The sequence below is a fragment of the Ambystoma mexicanum genome, chromosome 7q, assembly GCF_040938575.1.
Source record: "Ambystoma mexicanum isolate Mex_15411 chromosome 7q, UKY_AmexF1_1, whole genome shotgun sequence".
NCBI lineage: Eukaryota > Metazoa > Chordata > Amphibia > Caudata > Ambystomatidae > Ambystoma > Ambystoma mexicanum.
The window spans coordinates 124,834,126-124,857,524 of NC_090941.1; positions in this window are offsets into that span (position 1 = coordinate 124,834,126).

Here is a 23,399-nt window from a genome sequence, read left to right on the forward strand (position 1 = left end):
CCCACCCCCCAGCCACCAGGGGCAGCCCCCACCAGGCCCCCACTCATGTCTCCCACCACCCCCACCCCCCAGCCACCAGGGGCAGCCCCCACCAGGCCCCCACTCATGTCTCCCACCACCCCCACCCCCCAGCAGTGCAGGGGCAGCCTCCACCAGGCCCCCACTCATGTCTCCCACCACCCCCACCCCCCAGCCACCAGGGGCAGCCCCCACCGGCCCCCACTCATGTCTCCCACCACCCCCACCCCCCAGCCACCAGGGGCAGCCCCCACCAGGCCCCCACTCATGTCTCCCACCACCCCCACCCCCCAGCCACCAGGGGCAGCCCCCACCAGGCCCCCACTCATGTCCCCTATCACCCCCAGCCCCCAGCCACCAGGGGCACCCTCCACCAGGCCCCCACTCATGTCTCCCACCACCCCCACCCCCCAGCCACCAGGGGCAGCCCCCACCAGGCCCCCACTCATGTCTCCCACCACCCCCACCCCCCAGCAGTGCAGGGGCAGCCTCCACCAGGCCCCCACTCATGTCTACCACCACCCCACCCCCCAGCAGTGCAGGGGCAGCCTCCACCAGGCCCCCACTCATGTCTCCCACCACCCCCACCCCCCAGCCACCAGGGGCAGCCCCCACCAGGCCCCCACTCATGTCTCCCACCACCCCCACCCCCCAGCCACCAGGGGCAGCCCCCACCAGGCCCCCACTCATGTCCCCTATCACCCCCACCCCCCAGCCACCAGGGGCACCCTCCACCAGGCCCCCACTCATGTCTCCCACCACCCCCACCCCCCAGCCACCAGGGGCAGCCCCCACCAGGCCCCCACTCATGTCTCCCACCACCCCCACCCCCCAGCAGTGCAGGGGCAGCCTCCACCAGGCCCCCACTCATGTCTACCACCACCCCACCCCCCAGCAGTGCAGGGGCAGCCTCCACCAGGCCCCCACTCATGTCTCCCACCACCCCCACCCCCCAGCCACCATGGGCAGCCCCCACCAGGCCCCCACTCATGTCCCCTATCACCCCCACCCCCCAGCCACCAGGGGCACCCTCCACCAGGCCCCCACTCATGTCTCCCACCACCCCCACCCCCCAGCAGTGCAGGGGCACCCTCCACCAGGCCCCCACTCATGTCTCCCACCACCCCCACCCCCCAGCAGTGCAGGGGCACCCTCCACCAGGCCCCCACTAATGTCTCCCACCACCCCCACCCCCCAGCATCCAGGGGCAGCCTCCACCAGGCCCCCACTCATGTCTCCCACCACCCCCACCCCCCAGCCACCAGGGGCACCCTCCACCAGGGCCCCACTCATGTCTACCACCACCCCCACCCCCAGCCACCAGGGGCATCCCCCACCAGGCCCCCACTCATGTCTCCCACCACCCCCACCCCCCAGCCACCAGGGGCAGCCCCCACCAGGCCCCCACTCATGTCTCCCACCACCCCCACCCCCCAGCAGTGCAGGGGCAGCCTCCACCAGGCCCCCACTCATGTCTCCCACCACCCCCACCCCCCAGCCACCAGGGGCAGCCCCCATCAGGTCCCCACTCATGTCTCCCACCACCCCTACCCCCCAGCCACCAGGGGCAGCCCCCACCAGGCCCACACTCATGTCCCCTATCACCCCCACCCCCCAGCCACCAGGGGCACCCCCCACCAGGCCCCCACTCATGTCTCCCACCACCCCCACCCCTCAGCCACCATGGCCAGCCCCCACCAGGCCCCCACTCATGTCTCCCACCCACCCCCACCCCCCAGCCACCAGGGGCAGCCTCCACCAGGCCCCCACTCATGTCTCCCACCCACCCCCACCCCCCAGCCACCAGGGGCAGCCCCCACCAGGCCCCCACTCATGTCTCCCACCACCCCCACCCCCCAGCAGTGCAGGGGCACCCTCCTCCAGCCCCCCACTCATGTCTCCCACCACCCCCACCCCCCAGCAGTGCAGGGGCACCCTCCACCAGGCCCCCACTCATGTCTCCCACCACCCCCACCCCCCAGCAGTGCAGGGGCAGCCTCCACCAGGCCCCCACTCATGTCTCCCACCACCCCCACCCCCCAGCCACCAGGGGCAGCCCCCACCAGGCCCCCACTCATGTCTCCCACCACCCCCACCCCCCAGCCACCAGGGGCAGCCCCCACCAGGCCCCCACTCATGTCCCCTATCACCCCCACCCCCCAGCCACCAGGGGCACCCTCCACCAGGCCCCCACTCATGTCTCCCACCACCCCCACCCCCCAGCCACCAGGGGCAGCCCACACCAGGCCCCCACTCATGTCTCCCACCACCCCCACCCCCCAGCAGTGCAGGGGCAGCCTCCACCAGGCCCCCACTCATGTCTCCCACCACCCCCACCCCCCAGCCACCATGGGCAGCCCCCACCAGGCCCCCACTCATGTCTCCCACCCACACCTCCCCCAGCCACCATGGGCAGCCCCCACCAGGCCCCCACTCATGTCCCCCTGGACCCCCACCCCCCAGCATCCAGGGGCACCCTCCACCAGGCCCCCACTCATGTCCCCCTGCACCCCCACCCCCCAGCCACCAGGGGCAGCCCCCACCAGGCCCCCACTCATGTCCCCCTGCACCCAGGTCCTCACAATCACCAACCATGTGCGTAATGGTCAGCCTCCACAGCCAAAAGGCCCTACCAAGTAACCCATTCACCCACATGGAAATGAAAATTGCATGTTACACCCCCAACGTACATAAAGCAAATGAACCCATGTCTGTCACACACAATGGTTGCAAATGAATTTGAAAACACCCAACATGACATGCATGAAACCAATGAGATGGTACCACACAGTGAAGTATGAAAACAAAAATGTATTTAAAAAATATGAATGCAAATGAAATGAAACAAATTACAATGCAAATGAAAAAAAGAAAAGGTGCATGTCCGTCCCAAAAAATGAAAAACACCAAATCCCAAAAAAATGTACTTCAAAGTCACATTAAAAATGAAATCAATCCGACAGAAAAAAAATAAAATCCAAACACCATTGCTCCATGGAGAAGAAAAAATAAAATTAAAAAATAAAACAATCCAATGAAGAACTGTGTACAAAATATCCAAGGGTCCATGAGCCCAACTGAACAAAGGAAACCTACTAAAAACCCTAACAAAAAAGCAACTATATACAAAAAGTTGAGCTGTGTCCGTCGACTCCAAATCATAAGAATAAACAAATGAAACCTAAAACTAAATAACTATATACAAAGGCGGCGGGCAACTCCAGCGGCTCACTCCGTAGTGTTCCGGGCCAGGGCATCATCAAACTCCTCGTCTATGTCCCGGAGGCGGTCCTGTTCCATGGCCCCGAGGGTCCGCAGGGACGACGCCATCTGCTCCTCCAACCCCCTGCGGATTGCCTCGAGGCACTCGGCCTGCCTCAGGGCCCTCCGCATGGAGTTCTCCGCCCTGACCATCGTGAGCCGCTCCTCTTCCGCCCGCCGCCGCTCCGCACCTATCTGCTGGCCCAACCGCAGCCACACGGAAGACACTTCCTGTCCTGGGTCCTCCTGCCCTCCGGCTGATGCCTACCCCTCCGATGTTGATGGCCCCGAGCCATGATGCCTCCCACGTTGACTCTGCTGCTGCCTCCGACGCAACTGCCTCTGCCAGCACGACGGCATCCAGGCTGATGGAATCCACCGACGCCGTCGTACACGTGCCCTGCCTGATGATGCCGGCACATCCTCCATCTGCTGGGGTACAGTTACTGTGGTGTCCACCCCTGCTTGACCTCCGACTCCTGACTGTGGCAGGGATGGGATCCCCACCGAGCTGGCTGCATAGGTCAGGGCAGGTCCACAGGGGGTCCTGGTGGCATCCGGGCCGGAAGACGGCAAGGAGAACGACTGGCGTATAGCCTCCACAGAGGAGGAGAGGGCCGCCAGATTGGCCGACACATGCAGGAAACCCCCGAACATGGAAGATCCCAATTGGGCCACGACGGCACGGTGCTCTTCGTGATGATGTGCGTGCTCCTCCCGGGAAGCACGCATGTCATCACGAATTGCACCCGCGCGCATCGCAACCCCAATCAGGACCTTCTCCATACGGACACGGGTCCCCTCGTCCGCAGGTGGAGGGGAGTCAGGTGACATGGACATCCCCTCTACCTGCGGACGGGCCTGGGACGGGGCAACCCTGCTGGTGCATGGTGGTGCACTCACAGGGTCAGGGACAGCGACATGCACAGGCCCCTCCACGGTGACCTGTGCTGCCTCCTGGCCCTGGACTGCACCACTTGCACCAGCAGGGATGCCCCATGTGTGCCCCTGTGGCGGCCTCCTCCTCCTCTGTGGAAACCACCAACCTGGATGGCTCCTCACCGTCTTCCAACGTAGCAGGCCCCTGTGGGGGCTCACCCACCCCTTCCGCTGCAGCCGTGGGGGCATCCCCGCCGCCTTGCTCCACAGCGCCGTCTCCGCCCTCTTCTTCACTAGCCGCTGCGTAGAGGGAGACAAAGAACACAAGCATCAGGGTACTGTACAATGGTCCCCTAGACAGGAAGCAATAGCAGATGAGTACCACTGTCAAAGTACATTTCCATCATGTCCCTCCACAACACATGGGTCAGTCCAGGCAAAACACACACAGTAACAGGCATGGTGCATGCCATGGACATTTCCATACATGTCCAATGGACTCTTGAAACATACAATGATATGGAACTCACATGCATCATGGGTCATGCCTATCACATGCACACACTTCACCTCAGTCACATCCATCTGGCCCCATACACCCCAAACACAGCGGATACAAGGGTAACTAGGCTGCATCAGTGAATCTGTGCATTGTCACACACATGTGTCATGCATCCATGGCATGCACAAGACACAGACATACAGGTCAGGCACACAGACATGGCTACCATATATGTACCTGCCATCAGCACCCATCCCTCACCCAAACCCATGTCCAGGAACAGAGACTGGCATGCTCTCATGTCTAAAATCTGCATAGGGCTCCCCATGTGGCATTTAAACACATGCAACAACCATGTGGTTCACACATCACTGGTCGCACATGCATTACCATGCTGTCCCTGCACACATACATGCATACATGGCCTATGTCACACATACAGGCAAGTATCAGAGAACCTGCACACCGCAACATGCCCTGTCTCACACAGCAATGCTTGGACACTTACCGCTCAACTCCAGACGGGTCTCCCTCTCAAGGATCTGGGCGTGGAGCGCTGGGCGTACGCGTTCCAGGACCCTCATCTGGATGGAACTCATGCGGCCCCGGCCCCCCTCCACGAGGCGCCGGGCCTTCACGAGGGTCCTGGACCTCAAGTCCTCCCAGCGCTTCTTGATCTTCTGGACGTCGCGGGTTGCCACCCCCTCCGCATTGATGGCAACCACACAGTCGGCCCAGATCCTCTCCCGTCCTTCCTTGCTGGCGCGGGACGATCCAAAGAGGGCATCATACTGCCCCAGGACATGCTCCACCAGGACACCAACTTCGGTGGCAGTGAAGCTGGTGCCCCTCTGCCCCTCTGGCCTGGGGTTGCCACTGGTGTCAGATGTGGAAGTGCCCGACGTGGCAACCCCAGAGGCAGGTGTGGGTGGGCAACTGGGTCCTGGGGCTGGGCTGTGGAGCGATGTAATCCCAGTCGGGAGTCTTCAGTTCCAGCAGGGGTGGACACAGCAACTGGACCCCTGCAGATGGCTGATGTGCAGGCACCAAATGGCAGGGCACGGTGGCAGCAGGCAGGCAGGCAGGCAGGCAGCAGCAGATGGCACGTGGGAGGCTGCTCGGGGCACTGGGGGGCAGTAATTCGGCCTTCTGGGCAGGACGTGGTCTTCCGTGTGTTTTCACGTGGCCAGCTTGATACGGAGTGATTTGGCACGTGAAAATCCTGCACGTCAGCGTGAAATTCGAGGAAAGGCCCTTAGCGCGTAAGCGCGTCAGCACGCATACGCGATTCTATTGGACCAAAGGCCCTCAGCGCGTAAGCGCGTCTGTGACGTGACCCGCACGGGTGTTTCCCACACAGCACGTGATGACAGAGCACACGTGGAAAGACTGCACGTCAGAGTGTCATCGCGTGTAATTGGACAGCACGTCAGAGTGTCATCGCGTGTAATTGGAAAAAAAGTGCGTGTACACGCGATTGGCCTATGTACGTGTATATCAGGGGTGCGCGGGCACTTACACACGCAAGTACGTCAGCTCACCTGTATCCCGGGGTGCGCGGGAATTTCCACACGCTATTGGACTGGGTACTGGATTTCAGGGGTGTGCGGGTCACACGCTCGCCTACAACACGCGCAACGCATAAATTTGCGCGCTAACAAAAAAACAAGCTCAGACCCAGGATGAACATACCGTTCCTAGCAGCAGTGGCCGTGGGCTACCAAAGGAGGAGGAGGAGGATAGTCAGGGCCAGAATATTCACACCCAGAACCAGCCTTTTCAGGATGCCTGATGACCAGGTTTATGGGAGGTACAGGTTTCCACCACACATAATACTGGACCTGGTGAGTGAGTGGGAGGATGACCTCACATCACCCACCCTGTGCTCCCAAGCACTCAGCCCCCTGGAGAAGGTCCTCAATGTACTGCACTTCTTAGCCACTGGATCATTTTAGCGGACAAGTGCCATAGTGGGTGGGGTATCACAGGCCACCCAGTCACGCTGCCTACACCAGGTCTTGAACATCATCACTGCACGCCCATCAGTCCGCAGGCACATATACCTGCCCAGAACACCTGCAGAAAGGCATGCTGCCGCCCTGGATTTTTACGGTGTGGCACGATTCCCCAAAGTGCTAGGTGCCATCGACTGCACCCATGTGGCTCTACGTCCCCCCAGGGCATCAGAGCACATCTATAGGAACCGCAAGCACTGGCATTCCATCAACGTGCTGGTAGTATGTAATGCCAAGGGAATCATCACCTCAGTATATGCCAACTATCCCGGGTCCACCCACGACAGCTTCATTTACCGAATGTCCACCCTAAGCCGGGACCTAGAAGCTGGGCGGCATGGCGATACATGGCTGCTTGGTGAGTATGAATGCCACTGCACATGCATGCATGTCAGATACTGAGCAAGGTCACAACCCCACCAATGATACCAATCACTACCTCCACAGGGGACAGTGCCTACCCTCTCAGCCCCCACATGATGACGCCAATTCGGAACCCCACCACGCCACCCCAGGTGAGATATAACACAGCCCACATTACAACCCGGGGCATAGTGGAGCGCACATTCGGAGTGCTAAAGTCACGCTTTCGCTCCCTTGACCGTTCTGGCGGCAAGCTGTTGTACGCTCCCCCAGTAGTGTGCAGGATCATAGTGGCAGCATGTGTCCTGCACAACGTTGCAACACGCCGGGGCCTGGCCGTGGACATGGTGGTGGCCCCACATCCCCAACCACATGCACAGCCGCTGCGCATGGGAGGGGAAAGGGCACGGGGGGAGGCAGCCCGTACACAGCTAGTGGCTAATTACTTCACATAGAAATCACACCCCTGTGGAGTGCACACTGCCCTGGCACATTCCATCTGACAATCAATGATGACTCAACCTGACACTGATCCTGAATGTCTGGAGAATCAACCGTGAAAACCATATCAGCCTGAGATTGTTCACCTGGAAGTGTTACAATGTGTGCATCCCTACCCACACAGACACCACCAATGCAGTTTTGTGAAGAAACACATTCAAGCAGCTAAAATGAATACCCACTTGCAAAATGCAACAAGAGGACAGTGCCATGTCAGCCAACCCATCCCCAGCACCGCCACACGACACACCGTGCCATGTCATGCTATTTGCAGGTAAACAAAGTAATCCCCACAACATGACACTAGTGTCACAATGTAGTGTCCCTAATTGAAACTTGCAACACCTGAAATGCTCACAGTAATGCAGGACCAACAACAAACTTGAGCAGGTACTACCATTAACATGACATCACAAATGTAATAAATTAGTATTCTCACCACCTGGAAATGCCTGCACTCCCACCACTACCAACTGTGCAGTGTTGGCGCCATGTAGAGTTGTAGGTGCACTGCTGCCAACATGGACCCCATCTCCAAACTAGAGGGCCTTGTGTAGACATGAGGAAGGGACCTGCAAATTGGGAGGTAGACACAGATGATGAGTTACACATCAATGCAACATGCAGTGTACAACACAACAGCAATATGCACTAGGAATGTATACACAGTATTGACTAGACTACCGACACATGTAGTGGGAGTCCAATGTCACCATGTACGTCAATGTCACTTGGGCACACCCTTTGCAAGCCCATGGAAACGGGAAGCAGGAGGGGTGTGTGTGACTCAAACCCAAGCATCTGAACCAAATACATGACAAGCCTGCATGTGCCCAGCCACAATGCAGCGTATGCCCACAGGAACCACGGAAGGCAACAAATTGTCCCAAAAAAATTGGGAAAAAAAAATTAAAAATTAAAATAAAAATTAAAATAAAAATAAAAATAAAAAAAAATAAATAATGGCCATTGATGGGCCCGGGGGGGTTGGGGAGGCCACCCAGGAGGTCCGAGGACTGGGTGCACACCAAAACCCACCTGTGTGGATCCTGGGAAAAAAAAACACCTCCATGGGCTCCTGGCCCACACGGCTACCCTATTGTGGGAGTATCACTGCTGTCGCTATTATCACCCTGTGCAGCTGCATCCGGAGGTGGTTGCACTATGGGAGGCAGCCCACGCAAGGCCCTAGTCTGCTCCTCCATGGCTGCAAGCATGCGGGTGTGGTAGGTCTCGTTCTGGAGGATGAGTGTGCGGAGGTCCCCATGCAACAACTCACGGGATGCCCGGACCTCCGCCCTCGTTGCCTGCATCTCAGCTGAGAGCGTACGGGTGAGACGCTCCAGCTGCTGTTCTGTCCTTTGGTGTGTTGAAGCCTCAAGCTCAACAAGAGTCGTCCTGAGGTGAAGGAGCTCCTGCCTCAAGGCTTCCCTGTGGCCCTGGGACTCTATGGAGATGGCCTCCTGCAGAGTCGCCAGTGCCGCCCGCCTGTCCCTGTTGGACACCAACATGTCCTCCCTGTGTGACTGGCAGATGGAGTCGGTTGCCTGCTGTAGTCGCTCCATCAGCCTTTCAGGGGGGACAATGGAAGTGGCCACCCTATCCATGGCCTGAGCCATCATCTCGGATGATGCTGCCTGTTGGGTTGCCATACCGTAAATGGATTGCTCCCATGCGGTATTGCCAGGTGGCGTACGGCCACCACGTCGGCAGGCACCACACCTGTCTGGGGCAAGGCGAACTGCGCCTTGCTGTGCCGGCACTGCCTGAGGCTGCAGGACTGCATTCCCCCTCTGATCTGCTGGCCCAGGAACAGGATCAGATGTCGCGGAGTGTGATCCTGCATCCGTAACCACCAAAGGCGTAGCTGCCAACACTGACATCCCCATTGAGGGTTCTGACCCTGGTGCAGGTGGGTGGGACAGAACAGAATCCCTCCCTGGAACACTCACCTGCGACGGCACGTAGGTCTCATCATCCGAATCAACACCTGAGTACAGCTCGGGGGAGGTGCAGCCAGAGACACCCCTTGAGAGCACGACCTGCAGCACTTGTGGGTTCTCACCCACCACCACACCACGTCCCTCACTGGTGGTTGGTCGGCCCTCGGACCCCTCCTGGGTCTGCACCATCTCCACAACCCCAGCAGTATCAGGTGCGTCTTCCCCTGCAAAGACATAAAAACAAAGAAATGGAAACAGGCATTAGCACCATGGCACACAATGAGGGCTGAGAAGCAAGAGAACCAGTACTTGATTGACACATGTCCCACATGACTAAAACCCTCCCATGCATGGACCCTCACTGCGTATGAAGGGGAGGCAAATGACACACATTGATGACACCAAGATGGAAGATGAACACATTTTCTGCATGCTGCCTGGCAGTGGCATCACACATTGGCCTGTGATTGCCAGGTGAAAACACATGCCATCACACAGATGGCATGTACCATTGCTATTGAGTGAAGATGGAGAGGAGGGCAGCACCTATTCATTCAGTCCAGTTCCCGCATGTAATAGCATTTCTAATTCAAACAGGTCAGATTTTTCTCCTGGAGCTGCCAGTCCAAAATGGTCCAATTGCACAGGAACATGTGTGAACAAATGATATCCAGGTAACAAAGTCACTCCACTTTACCATAGCCATGTCAGACATGTGACTAGAGGACTGCGAAATGCCTAGTAAAAGTGGTGGAATGCAAACAATCTGACTGAATGAACAGTGAAAAATAAGCAACAATGTTGTGGCAAGGTGACACTTCAAGGGCAACTGGCGTGCAGTTGGGCTAGATGTCTACTGTTGGCAGAAGGGATACTGCTATGGCCAAATGCAGCTGCGCAGGATGTATTGCATGAAGCACATGGCTGACCCATACGACTCAGGCGCACACACTCTCACCTGGCACACAAACAGAAGCCCTCACACACACACCATGCACATGGATGACACACACATGCATGTGCACTCACCGGACAATGCCTCGTAATCAGGCAGATCTCCCACGCCTTGGATCTGTTCCTCCGTGACGTAGGTCCCAGCGACTGACTCATGTGGAGTGAGTTCCATGTCTACTACTGGAGACCCACCTCCAGTCACTAGAGTTGCGCCATGACTTGAGGCCAGCTTACTCTTTGCCCTGCGCTTTAGGTCATTCCAGCGCTTATAGCAATCATTGGCTGTGCGCCTCACGATTCCAAGGGCACTTACGATGTCCGCAACGGTCTGCCAGTGTGCCTGGCATTGTGCAGGTGTGGTCTTGGATCCTGCAACAATGACCATCTCGTTATCATGTGCAGACACATACTCGACAAGTGCATTCAGTTCGTCATCCGTGAAGCTGGGCTTCCTCGACGGGCCGGACTGTGTAGCCGTGTCTGGGGCATCAGCCTGTGCCGGACGAGCACTCTTCCTCTTCCGCTTGGAAGGTGGTGGTGATCCTGAGTGTCCTGCGCCGCTCTGGACACTAGGGGCAGGAGCCCTGCTGGACTCTGTATCAGGAGTGTGGGATTGCACACTCAGCATGGGAGTTGGTGCAGGCATTGGCTCAAGTGTAATGGTGTCAGGGGGAATGTCAGCAGGATGGACTAGGACCGACACTGTCCTGGCTGGGTGTGTGAGAGCTGGGGTGGATGGAGCCGCAGCTGCCCCTGCAGCCTCTCCGCCCTGCCTACTTGGGGCAGCAGATGACCTTGCTGCCCCAGATGCACGTGGCATGATGACATCAACGTGCACCAGCACACGTGTCATAGGCCTGCTGACCTGGAAGTCAGCCATGGAGTCAGCCAGGTCTGGTGCCACAATGGGCTGGTCCAACAAGGGCTGAGCATGGATGGTGTCAGCCACATCAGCCTCAACGGGAGGGGGGGGGGATTATGGGTGCCCTTGACTGGTCCTCCACACATGGGGGGACAGGCTCACCCTGCAAGTAACGACCACGTCCCCTACCGGATCCACCACGGCCACCACTTGTGGCTCTTCCACCTTTGCCACCCTTATGGAATCCTCGCCTCCCAGCCATGGCACTGATGTTAATGTGCATATGGGAGTGGCTGTAAACTATTGTCCTGGGCAATTGGGGGTCAGAGGGGTTGGGTACCAGATGGTAATTGTACCCTAGTGCTCTAGCAAGGCTGAATGTAACCCCTGGGGAAAGATGACGGGTCACGCTACGCACAGGAGCCCCAAAAAAGGGAGATGACGTGCACGCAACCCCTCCTAGACCACGTGTGCAGAAAGAAAAACCTGCACTACGCTGTGGCACCCAGTAACACAAGAATGAACGTATGCGTGTCACACGCAGCCTAGAATGACCTCTGAAGGGGTAGGCAACACACGGGGCAAGCACAGATGTTAGATACGTGCGTGACTCACCGTCTGCCAGGTAAAAGAGTGTGAAAAAGGAGCGCGTTTGGTTGGCAACACCCCCGCCAAAAGAAGATTTGTACGCTGTCTGAGGAGACAGGACAACAGTAGAAGGGAACACTGTTTGAGGGAACAGGCCCAGGTAAACCAGTAAAAGAGAAAAAAGAGAAAAAGCTGTCAGAGGTAACAGGGAATACGAACTTGAAACGCTGTGAAGTAAATCGCGTGTGAAACGACAAGAAGTACAGAATTCACCCACTCGCTCTCCACGAAAAGCACGTACAAGGAAATGGTGTTCTACACGTACCATTTATACAGGCCCACACGTCCAGCGCCACTTACGCGGCGTGTACGCGCTAGGGCCATTTCCACCAATTACACGCTTTGTCACTGCCGCATGTACGCGCTAGGCCCATTCCCACCAATTACACGCTTTGACACTCGGACGTGTCTTTCATTTTTTTAACACGCAACATTTTCAAACGTGTGCCCAATTCAACGTGCACGTGACTTCATAGACGCGCATACGCTGGCGACGCCTTTACGCGCTAAGGGCCTTTGGTCCAATGACATTGCATATGCGTGCTGCCGTGCATACGCGCATGGCCCTTTCCTCGTATTACACGCGGACGTGCAGTTTTTCACGCGCGCTGAAATGCGCATGCACCTCTGTACGCGTCACGTCACAGGGGCGCTTGCGCTTGAGGGGCCTTCTGTCCAATGAAAATGCGTATGCGTGCAGACGCGCTTACGCGCTAAGGGCCTTTCCTCGAATTACACGCTGACGTGCAGATTTTTCACGTGCCAAATCACTCCGTATCAAGCTGGCCACGCGTATGCACACGGAAGACCACGCTCCTGCCCAGAAGGCCGAACTACTGCCCCCCAGAGCCCCGAGCACGCTCCCACCTGTCATCTGCTGCTGCCTGACTGCCTGCTGCCCACGTGCACTGCCATTTGCTGCCTGCACATCAGCCAGGGGTGCTGTTGCTGTGACCCCCCTGCTGGAACCGAAGACTCCCGACTGGGATTCCATCGCTCCACAGCCCAGCCCCAGGACCCAGTTGCCCACCCACTCCTGCCTCTGGGGTTGTCATGTCGGGGCAAACACCATCTGTGACCACTGACAACCCCCGGCCAGAGAGGCAGAGGGGCACCAGCTTCAGTGCCACCGAAGTTGGTGTCCTGGTGGAGCAAGTCCTGGGGCAGTATGATGCCCTCTTCGGAAGTTCCCGCGCCGACAAGGAAGGACGGACTCGGATCTGGACTGACATCGTGACTGCCATCAACGCGGAGGGGGTGGCAGTCTGCGACTTACAACATGTCAGGAAGCGCTGGGAGGACTTAAGGTCCAGGACCCTGAACAAGGCCCGGCGCCTCTTGAAGGCAGCGGATGCCAAGGGGCGCCGGGGCCACTTGTCGGAAGAACAGATGAGGGTCCTGGAACGCATATCCCCAGCGCTCCACGTCCAGGTCCTAGAGAAGCAGACCCGTCTGGAGTCGAGCGGTGAGTGTACATGCATCCTGATTGTGAGCAGTGCGTGTGGTGATTATTCGGTAGTGTGCAGGTTGCACATCTGTTTGTATGGGGTCGAGTATGGCTGGGGGTGTACAGGGCCGTGGGGCTGCCACATGCGAGGGCTGTAATGTGTGAGACATGGATGCTGCTTGTGTGTGTAGGCTTGCATGCCAAATGCAGTTGTGTGGGCACACATGTTTGGATGAATGTGTATGTAAGTAGACATGTCCGTGATGTCACACATGTATGTTGTTTTCGGCTGCATGTATCAGCACTGTGTACATGTGCATGTGTGTGTATTTGACAAGGGTGCAACAGTGATGCAACATGGATGCATGTGACAGCGGTATGTGGAAGCCTGATTGGCAGATGTGACATGGATGCCCGTCTGAACAGTGCGACACTTGGCAGAGGTGTACACATGCATGCAAGTGTGGTGGTGTGTGTACATGTGTGGTGCACTTCCTGTGTTGCATGTGATGTCAGGCTCACCTTTGGCTGCTCATGCTGTTGTATGTGTAGGGATGGTGGTGGCAGTTGCGATATGGCTGTGGTATGGCTCATGTGTGCGAGTTGTAATGACATGTGTGTTGGGGATTGTGATGACATGTCTGAGGTTTGCCAATGCCACTCATGTGCAACTGTCATGTGTGTATGTGTCCATTGTACAGTGCCCTGATGCCTGTGTTTTGTTTCTCCCTGTCTGCAGCGTCAACTGATGAAGAGGGCGGAGAAGGTGCTGTGGAGCACAGCGGCGGGGATCCCACCGCCAGCCGGAGACGCAAGGCCCGGCTCCCCTCCCGTGTTGTTATCTCGTCGGGGAGTGAGGAGTCCGGTGCCACGTCCACGGCCGCAGCTGCCGGGGGGAGGTCCAAGAGGCGGAGGTTGGAGTTGGACTCCTCGGCAGCAGAAGGGGCAGCTGGGACCCCACAGGGCCCAACAGGGGAAGATGGCACGGAGTCATCCAGGTTGGTGGGGGGTTTGGTGGAGGAGGAGGCCGTGCAAGCACCAGAGATGGGGTCTGGAGGTGGGGATCCCACTGGTGCTAGTGGTGCAGTGCAGGACCAGGGACAGGAGGCAGCACAGGCCGCCGCGGAGGTGCCTGTGTGCAATCCTGTCCCCGATCCTGTCCGTGCATCATCTTGCACCAGCAGGGATGCCTACGTCCAGACTCGTTTTCAGGCAGGGGATGAGCTGACGTCAACTGGCCTTCCTCTGCCTGCGGACGTGGCTATCCAGGTCTGGGTTGAGCCTGTCCTGGCTGGTGTGGCGTTGCGTCAACGGGCCATGCGAGGTGACCTGCAGTCTTTTCATGGAGAGACTGCACGTCATCTCGAATGGCTCGTTGACCACGTCAGCCTGCTGGGACAGGTCACCCAGGCCGGATTCCTCCGTCTGGTGGGGCTTGCTCCGACCCCCTCCTCAACTGGACCCCCTACGCGCCAGTCGTCCTCTGTGCCATCTTCCCACCCATCAGTCACCTGGGTGCCCTGTGGAGCTGCCTCTGACGGTGCGGCCAGGCTGGTGAAGGAGGCATCCCTGCCACAGTCGGGAGTAGGACGTCCAGCAGGGGTGGCCACATCGACGACTGTACCCCAGCCGACTGAGGATGTGCAGGCAGCAGGAGGCAGTGCACGGGCAGAGGCAGAGCAGCAGCAGCAACATGGTGGGAGCCATGAAGGCTCGGGGCCTTCGACATCGGAGGGGCAGGCATCGGCCGGAGGGCAGGAGGACCCAGGACAGAGAGTGTCTTCCGTGTGGCAGCGGTTGGGCCACGCCATAGATGCGGAGCGGCGGCGGGCGGAAGAGGCGCGGCTCACAATGGTCAGGGCGGAGAACTCCATGCGGAGGGCCCTGAGGAGGGCCGAGTGCCTTGAGGCAATCCGCAGGGGGTTGGAGGAGGACACGGCGGCCTCCCTGCGGACCCTCGGGGCCATGGAACAGGACCGCCTCCGGGACATCGAACAGGAGTTCGATGATGCCCTGGCCCGGAACACCACGGAGTGAGCCGCTGGACTTGCCCGCCGCCTTTGTATATAGTTCTTTAGTTTTAGGTTTCCTTTGTTTGTTCTTATGATTTGGAGTCAACGGACACTGCTCCACTTTTTGTATATAGTTGCATTTTAGTTAGGGCTTTTTGTAGGTTTCCTTTGTTCAGTTGGGCTCATGGACCCTTGGAAGTTTTGTACATAGTTCTTAATTGGATTGATTTTATTTTTCATTTGACTTTGGACAACATTTTTTTGGATTAGGATTTGGTGTTTTTATTTTTTTAAACGGACATGCAGCTTATCTTTTTTTCATTGCCATTGTAGTTTGTTTCACTTCTTTTGCATTCTTATTTTTTTTTAATACAATTTTGTTTTCATACTTCACTGTGTGGTATCATCTCATTGGTTTCATGCATGTCATGTTGGGTGTTTTCCCATTCAATTGCAACCATTGTGTGTGACGGACATGGGTTCATTAGCTTTATGAACATTGGGGGTGTAACATGTAATTTCCATTTCCATGTGGGTGAATGGGTTACTTGGTAGGGCTTTTTGGCTGTGGAGGCTGACCATAACGCACATGATTGGGGATTGTGAGGACCTGGTGGAGGCTGCCCATGGTGGCTGGGGGGTGGGGGTGGTGGGAGACATGAGTGGGGGCCTGGTGGAGGGTGCCCCTGCACTGCTGGGGGGTGGGGGTGGTGGGAGACATGAGTGGGGGCCTGGTGGAGGGTGCCCCTGCACTGCTGGGGGGTGGTGGGAGACATGAGTGGGGGCCTGGTGGAGGGTGCCCCTGCACTGCTGGGGGATGGGAGTGGTGGGAGACATGAGTGGGGGCCTGGTGGAGTGTGCCCCTGCACTGCTGTGGGGTGGGGGTGGTGGGAGACATGAGTGGGGGCCTGGTGGAGGGTGCCCCTGCACTGCTGGGGGGTGGGGGTGGTGGGAGACATGAGTGGGGGCCTGGTGGAGGGTTCCCCTGCACTGCTGGGGGGTGGGGGTGGTGGGAGACATGAGTGGGGGCCTGGTGGAGGGTGCCCCTGCACTGCTGGGGGGTGGGGGTGATAGGGGACATGGGTGGGGGCCTGGTGGAGGGTGCCCCTGCACTGCTGGGGGGTGGGGGTGGTGGGAGACATGAGTGGGGGCCTGGTGGAGGGTGCCCCTGGTGGCTGGGGGGTGGGGGTGGTGGGAGACATGAGTGGGGGCCTGGTGGAGGCTGCCCCTGGTGGTTGGGGGGTGGGGTGGTGGGAGACATGAGTGGGGGCCTGGTGGATGGTGCCCCTGGTGGCTGGGGGGTGGGGGTGGTGGGAGACATGAGTGGGGGCCTGGTGGAGGGTGCCCCTGCACTGCTGGGGGGTGGGGGTGGTGGGAGACATGAGTGGGGGCCTGGTGGGGGCTGCCCCTGGTGGCTGGGGGGTGGGGGTGCTGGGAGACATGAGTGGGGGCCTGGTGGGGGCTGCCCCTGGTGGCTGGGGGGTGGGGGTGGTGGGAGACATGAGTGGGGGCCTGGTGGAGGGTGCCCCTGGTGGCTGGGGGGTGGGAGTGCAGGGGGACATGAGTGGGGGCCTGGTGGAGGGTGCCCCTGGTGGCTGGGGGGTGGGGGTGATAGGGGCCATGGGTGGGGGCCTGGTGGAGGGTGCCCCTGGTGGCTGGGTGGTGGGGGTGGTGGGAGACATGAGTGGGGGCCTGGTGGAGGGTGCCCCTGCACTGCTGGGGGGTGGGGGTGGTGGGAGACATGAGTGGGGGCCTGGTGGAGGGTGCCCCTGCACTGCTGGGGTGTGGGGGTGGGGGGAGATATGAGTGGGGGCCTGGTGGAGGGTGCCCCTGGTGGCTTGGGGGTGGGGGTGGTGGGAGACATGAGTGGGGGCCTGGTGGAGGCTGCCCCTGGTGGCTGGGGGGTGGGGGTGGTGGGAGACATGAGTGGGGGCCTGGTGGAGGGTGCCCCTGCACTGCTGGGGGGTGGTGGTGGTGGGAGACATGAGTGGGGGCCTGGTGGGGGCTGCCCCTGGTGGCTGGGGGGTGGGGGTGGTGGGAGACATGAGTGGGGGCCTGGTGGGGGCTGCCCCTGGTGGCTGGAGGGTGGGGGTGGTGGGAGACATGAGTGGGGGCCTGGTGGAGGGTGCCCCTGGTGGCTGGGGGGTGGGGGTGCAGGGGGACATGAGTGGGGGCCTGGTGGAGGGTGCCCCTGGTGGCTGGGGGTTGGGGGTGATAGGGGCCATGGGTGGGGGCCTGGTGGAGGGTGCCCCTGGATGCTGGGGGGTCGGGGTGGTGGGAGACATGAGTGGGGGCCTGGTGGAGGGTGCCCCTGCACTGCTGGGGGGTGGGGGTGGTGGGAGACATGAGTGGGGGCCTGGTGGAGGGTGCCCCTGCACTGCTGGGGGGTGGGGGTGGTGGGAGACATGAGTGGGGGCCTGGTGGAGGGTGCCCCTGGTGGCTGGGTGGTGGGGGTGGTGGGAGACATGAGTGTGGGCCTGGTGGAGGGTGCCCCTGCACTGCTGGGGGTGGGGGTGGTGGGAGACATGAGTGTGGGCCTGGTGGAGGGTGCCCCTGCACTGCTGGGGGGTGGGGGTGGTGGGAGACATGAGTGGGGGCCTGGTGGAGGCAGCCCCTGCACTGCTGGAGGGTGGGGGTGGTGGGAGACATGAGTGGGGGCCTGGTGGAGGCTGCCCCTGGTGGCTGGGGGGTGGGGGTGGTGGTTGACATGAGTGGGTGCCTGGTGGAGGCTGCCCCTGCACTGCTGGGGGGTGGGGGTGGTGGGAGACATGAGTGGGGGCCTGGTGGAGGGTGCCCCTGCACTGCTGGGTGGTGGGGGTGATAGGGGACATGGGTGGGGGCCTGGTGGAGGGTGCCCCTGGTGGCTGGGGGATGGGGGTGCAGGGGGACATGAGTGGGGGCCTGGTGGAGGGTGCCCCTGGTGGCTGGGGGGTGGGGGTGATAGGGGCCATGGGTGGGGGCCTGGTGGAGGGTGCCCCTGGATGCTGGGGGGTGGGGGTGCAGGGGGACATGAGTGGGGGCCTAGTGGAGGCTGCCCCTGCACTGCTGGGGGGTGGGGGTGGTGGGAGACATGGGTGGGGGCCTGGTGGAGGGTGCCCCTGGTGGCTGGGTGGTGGGGGTGGTGGGAGACATGAGTGGGGGCCTGGTGGAGGGTGCCCCTGGTTGCTGGGGGGTGGGGGTGGTGGGAGACATGAGTGGGGGCCTGGTGGAGGGTGCCCCTGGTGGCTGGGTGGTGGGGGTGGTGGGAGACATGAGTGTGGGCCTGGTGGAGGGTGCCCCTGCACTGCTGGGGGGTGGGGGTGGTGGGAGACATGAGTGGGGGCCTGGTGGATGGTGCCCCTGGTGGCTGGGGGGTGGGGGTAATAGGGGCCATGGGTGGGGGCCTGGTGGAGGGTGCCCCTGGATGCTGGTGGGTGGGGGTGCAGGGGGACATGAGTGGGGGCCTGGTGGAGGCTGCCCCTGCACTGCTGGGGGGTAGGGGTGGTGGGAGACATGGGTGGGGGCCTGGTGGAGGGTGCCCCTGGTGGCTGGGTGGTGGGGGTGGTGGGAGACATGAGTGGGGGCCTGGTGGAGGGTGCCCCTGGTGGCTGGGGGGTGGGGGTGGTGTGAGACATGAGTGGGGGCCTGGTGGAGGGTGCCCCTGGTGGCTGGGTGGTGGGGGTGGTGGGAGACATGAGTGTGGGCCTGGTGGAGGGTGCCCTTGCACTGCTGGGGGGTGGGGGTGGTGGGAGACATGAGTGGGGGCCTGGTGGAGGGTGCCCCTGCACTGCTGGGGGGTGGGGGTGGTGGGAGACATGAGTGTGGGCCTGGTGGAGGGTGCCCCTGCACTGCTGGGGGGTGGGGGTGGTGGGAGACATGAGTGGGGGCCTGGTGGAGGCTGCCTCTGGTGGCTGGGGGGTGGGGGTGGTGGGAGACATGAGTGGGTGCCTGGTGGAGGCTGCCCCTGCACTGCTGGGGGGTGGGGGTGGTTGGAGACATGCATTGTTGATCAGTAGTGCAAGGTGACATGTGGGTTGGCTGGGGGGCATGCCCATGGTGGATGGGCTGCCTGCGGGACATGAGCAGGGGTGCAGGGTAGTCCCCCGTGGTGTGGGCTGCCTGCAGGGGTCGTGGAGGTTGTGGAGCGTACACCTGGGAGGACCCACACGGCCAATTCACGTGTAGTACTCCCCAGAACCCCTGAAATACACATACCCTGCTGAAATCGCGTGTGGAACTTCCCGCGCACCCCTGAAAAACACGTACCCTGCTGAAATCGCGTGTGGAACTTCCTGCGCACCCATGGAATACACGTACCCTGCTCGCTCTGGGCCAATCGCGTGTGGAACTTCCCGCGCACCCCTGGAATACACGTACCCTGCTGAAATCGCGTGTGGTACTTCCCGCGCACCCATGGAATACACGTACCCTGCTCGCACTGGGCCAATCGCGTGTGGAACTTCCCGCGCACCCCTGAAATACACGTAACCTGCTGGAATCGCGTGTGGAACTTCCCGCGCACCCCTGGAATACACGTACCCTGCTGAAATCGCGTGTGGTACTTCCCGCGCACCCATGGAATACACGTACCCTGCTCGCACTGGCCCAATCGCGTGTGGAACTTCCCGCGCACCCCTGGAATACACGTACCCTGCTGAAATCGCGTGTGGTACTTCCCGCGCACCCATGGAATACACGTACCCTGCTCGCACTGGCCCAATCGCGTGTGGAACTTCCCGCGCACCCCTGAAATACACGTACCCTGCTGTAATCACGTGTGGAACTTCCCGCGCACCCCTGGAATACACGTACCCTGCAGAAATCGCGTGTGGAACTTCCCGCGCACCCATGGAATACACGTACCCTGCTTGCACGGGGCCAAACGCGTGTGGAACTTCCCGCGCACCCCTGAAATACACGTTCCCCGCTTGGCGTTTGCTGTTTGCCAGCCCGGTGAACTGGTCCAGGGTTAGCGCAGCCCTTTGCGATGATTTAGCGATTTTGATGGCTTTTCCTTGCACGGGGGCGTTCTTGGGGGCGTTACTGGCGCTGCTGCAGGGTCGCTGCGATTCTCTGCGCCACGGCTGGTTTGGGAGCCTAAAATCCATGAATACCCTGTGCGCGGAAATCGGTTTTAGCGCACGTGCCTGGCGCAGACAATCGCACGCGGACACTCTGCGCCAGCCGCTTGCGACACTTTTCTGCGAAATTCTATGATTTACCCTGTCAATATAAATGTGTCCATGTGCCCTCCAAAGAAAGAACTATGTTGTGCGCTTCCTCTGTCCAGCTCAGTGTCTTTGCTGTCCATCTAAGCAAGTTCCATCTGTTTTCTTTGTCTGAATTGCTCGGGGAGGTAGTACAGGGCTGATAGGGAACGATATGGGTACATGCTGGAGGACATGATGTCTTTAGGATGATGCAGGAATCTGGATGTGCTGAAAGGGGCACACATGAGGTTTTGACTCCTCTTTGTTTCTGAAGTGCCTTAAAGACCTGACACTCTTTCATCAACACAAGAATGTGTATTCCCACCTCACCCACCCTCCTTTTTTTAGGTTTGATTAAACAAGCCATGTGAGGGATGATGAGGCATAGTGCCTGTGCTTTTTTGTTTGGATGATTTTTGTTCCCGATTTTCTACTGGTGCTAAGTATATGCTGAGCAAGTTGCCATGTGGATTCTCATAATTTGTGGATGAGCGGATAGTTACTCAAGATTGGGTGAACTTGACTGGGGATTACCTAACAACAAACAATCATCTTACTTACATGTTCGCGGCATGCAGGGGGTGGGGAACATGATGATAGGCACTCCACCTCATTCAGTAAAGTCAATTTTATCAGTGATTTTACAAGGGGTCCAGGTACACAGGTTTTTGTGAACAACAAATGTTCAACTGTTCCAAAATTGTTGTAGCAGAATTTTAATTAACAATTTTGCCTATTTCTGTAAAATATTAATTGTTGGATTTTCTGTAATTAATGCTGCCAAATTGCTATCAAAGAAATAACTGGCTTTTGTGCTTCTTCCATTTGCCTTTGCGTATGTGCTACCCATCTAATCATGATCCAGCAGAATGCTGGGTTGTTGTTGCTGAGTGCTGATTGGCTGGGCCTCAAGGGAAGTTGTGTGCCAATGATTTCGTCAAATACTCTATGTACTCTGTAGTGTGATATATGGGTTATTAACATGAATTACTAACATTAATTACTAATAAGAGGGTGGTTGTAGCAATATTAACTGACATGGGGTGATTGTGTACCAAACAGCAAATGTAGGGACTAGATTTGTGGGCTACAGGCTTTAACATTATAACATTGTGGTAGGAGGATGAACAAATACACAGGCTGTAGCTAGCCAGAGAAGAGTGAAAACTGCATGTGCAGGCAGGATTCTGTGAGGCTGCACTATGGGGTATTGAAAATCACAGATTGTGAAATGCTCACTGTTCTGAGCGGAAAAGAGGAAGGAATGAAGGAATGTTGTTACATTATCAGGTAATGTGAAGAATGTTGTTCAAAGGTCGCTTGGGGCAGAGCTGGAAAATTGCATGAGATGGGTGAACCGAGGAAGGGATGGAAGAATCTCGAAAGCTCTGTAACATGTTAAAGTTGGGTTTGAAACAAGAAAGGGCTGGAGTGAAGGAGGAGACATCGCCAGATAGGTGGGGAGAAAATGCTCAGTAGCTACTTACTGGATTCTGGAGAAGGGTTTATAATTGGCTGTCAGCCGGATGGGCGGATCATTTGTCTCGGATTTTGCTGCATGGCTTGTGATGGAGTACGTGGCTGGGCCTTGGCTGGCTGAGACTTTATAACTCAGCAGAGATTTAACAAGCTCTGATTTCGAGCAAGGCCTGGGGCAGTTGGATTCCACATTTTGAAACCGGAAAGTGATTGTGAATCTCTACATCGAGTGAGAAAGTTAGGCTGTCTAATTTGGTAGCTCTGCTGTTCAAGCATAAGACATTGGGTAAAATCTCGCTCGGGCCTTGAACTGAGACTTTGATCAAAGACGATATTTGTATAGCTGGCAGCGTGACAAAGTTCTGAGCAGTGCACTGTCCCGAAGACTCTGCCAGCTGGAAGGTGGGGGCAGCTGCTGAGTGCAGTTCACACTGCATACATCACCACAAGGCTATGGGTCACAAAAGTCTCAAGTGAAGTAAAGTGAATATTAATAGGGACCAAAGTAACTGGAATCTCTTGCAGGGGTGATTTGGCTAGGTGAAACTGACCCAACAGGCATACTTCCTCTATTCCTAAGGTACCCAGGTATGAAGGTAGTTTCCTGAATCAAAATTGGTTCTGAGAATTGTTCTGCTATACATGAGAGTGCATTATCTCTAATCACATACTAAAACAACCTTAGCTAAAGGGAAAGTGGTAAATGTGATTTGAAGCTATATCTAAAATGCATTTGCTGTCATAACCAACAAAAGTTTTTACCAAAGTGTCTCCTAATTTCATCCCCAATCTCTTGATAGTAAACAAGGGAGGGGGGGCAATTAGGGGTGTCATGCCGTGTTATACAAATGATCAATGAATCTCAGTTAGGGTTTTTCAGAACTCAAACAGAACTGTCAGTGTGGAATTATATGTTTTATTTTCTTTCGCTCCAACACCATACACTGATAAAATGATGTTTTGCATTTTCTTGCACATCAGCAATGCAAGAATTGGAAATATGCTTCATTTTATATTATTACATAGATTGTTTTCTCACCTATAACCAATGCCTATGGAAATGTTCATGGTTTTGCCAACAGATCTAACAATCTTTATATACAATATACAATTGGTAGCCTGTGTGGTGGTTTCTTATTGTTTGGCCTGTTTTATTTATGGTATACAGTGTTACCAGTATCTTGTGTGTCTGGCGCAGTAGGTGTCTAGCCTAGCCTGTGTGTAAAATATCAGAAAATGGAAAGTGGCAGGGAATATATTGATCAGGCCATGGAAAAACAATTTGAAGAAAAGCTATTGTCCATGCTGTCACCAGGAAAACTCGGG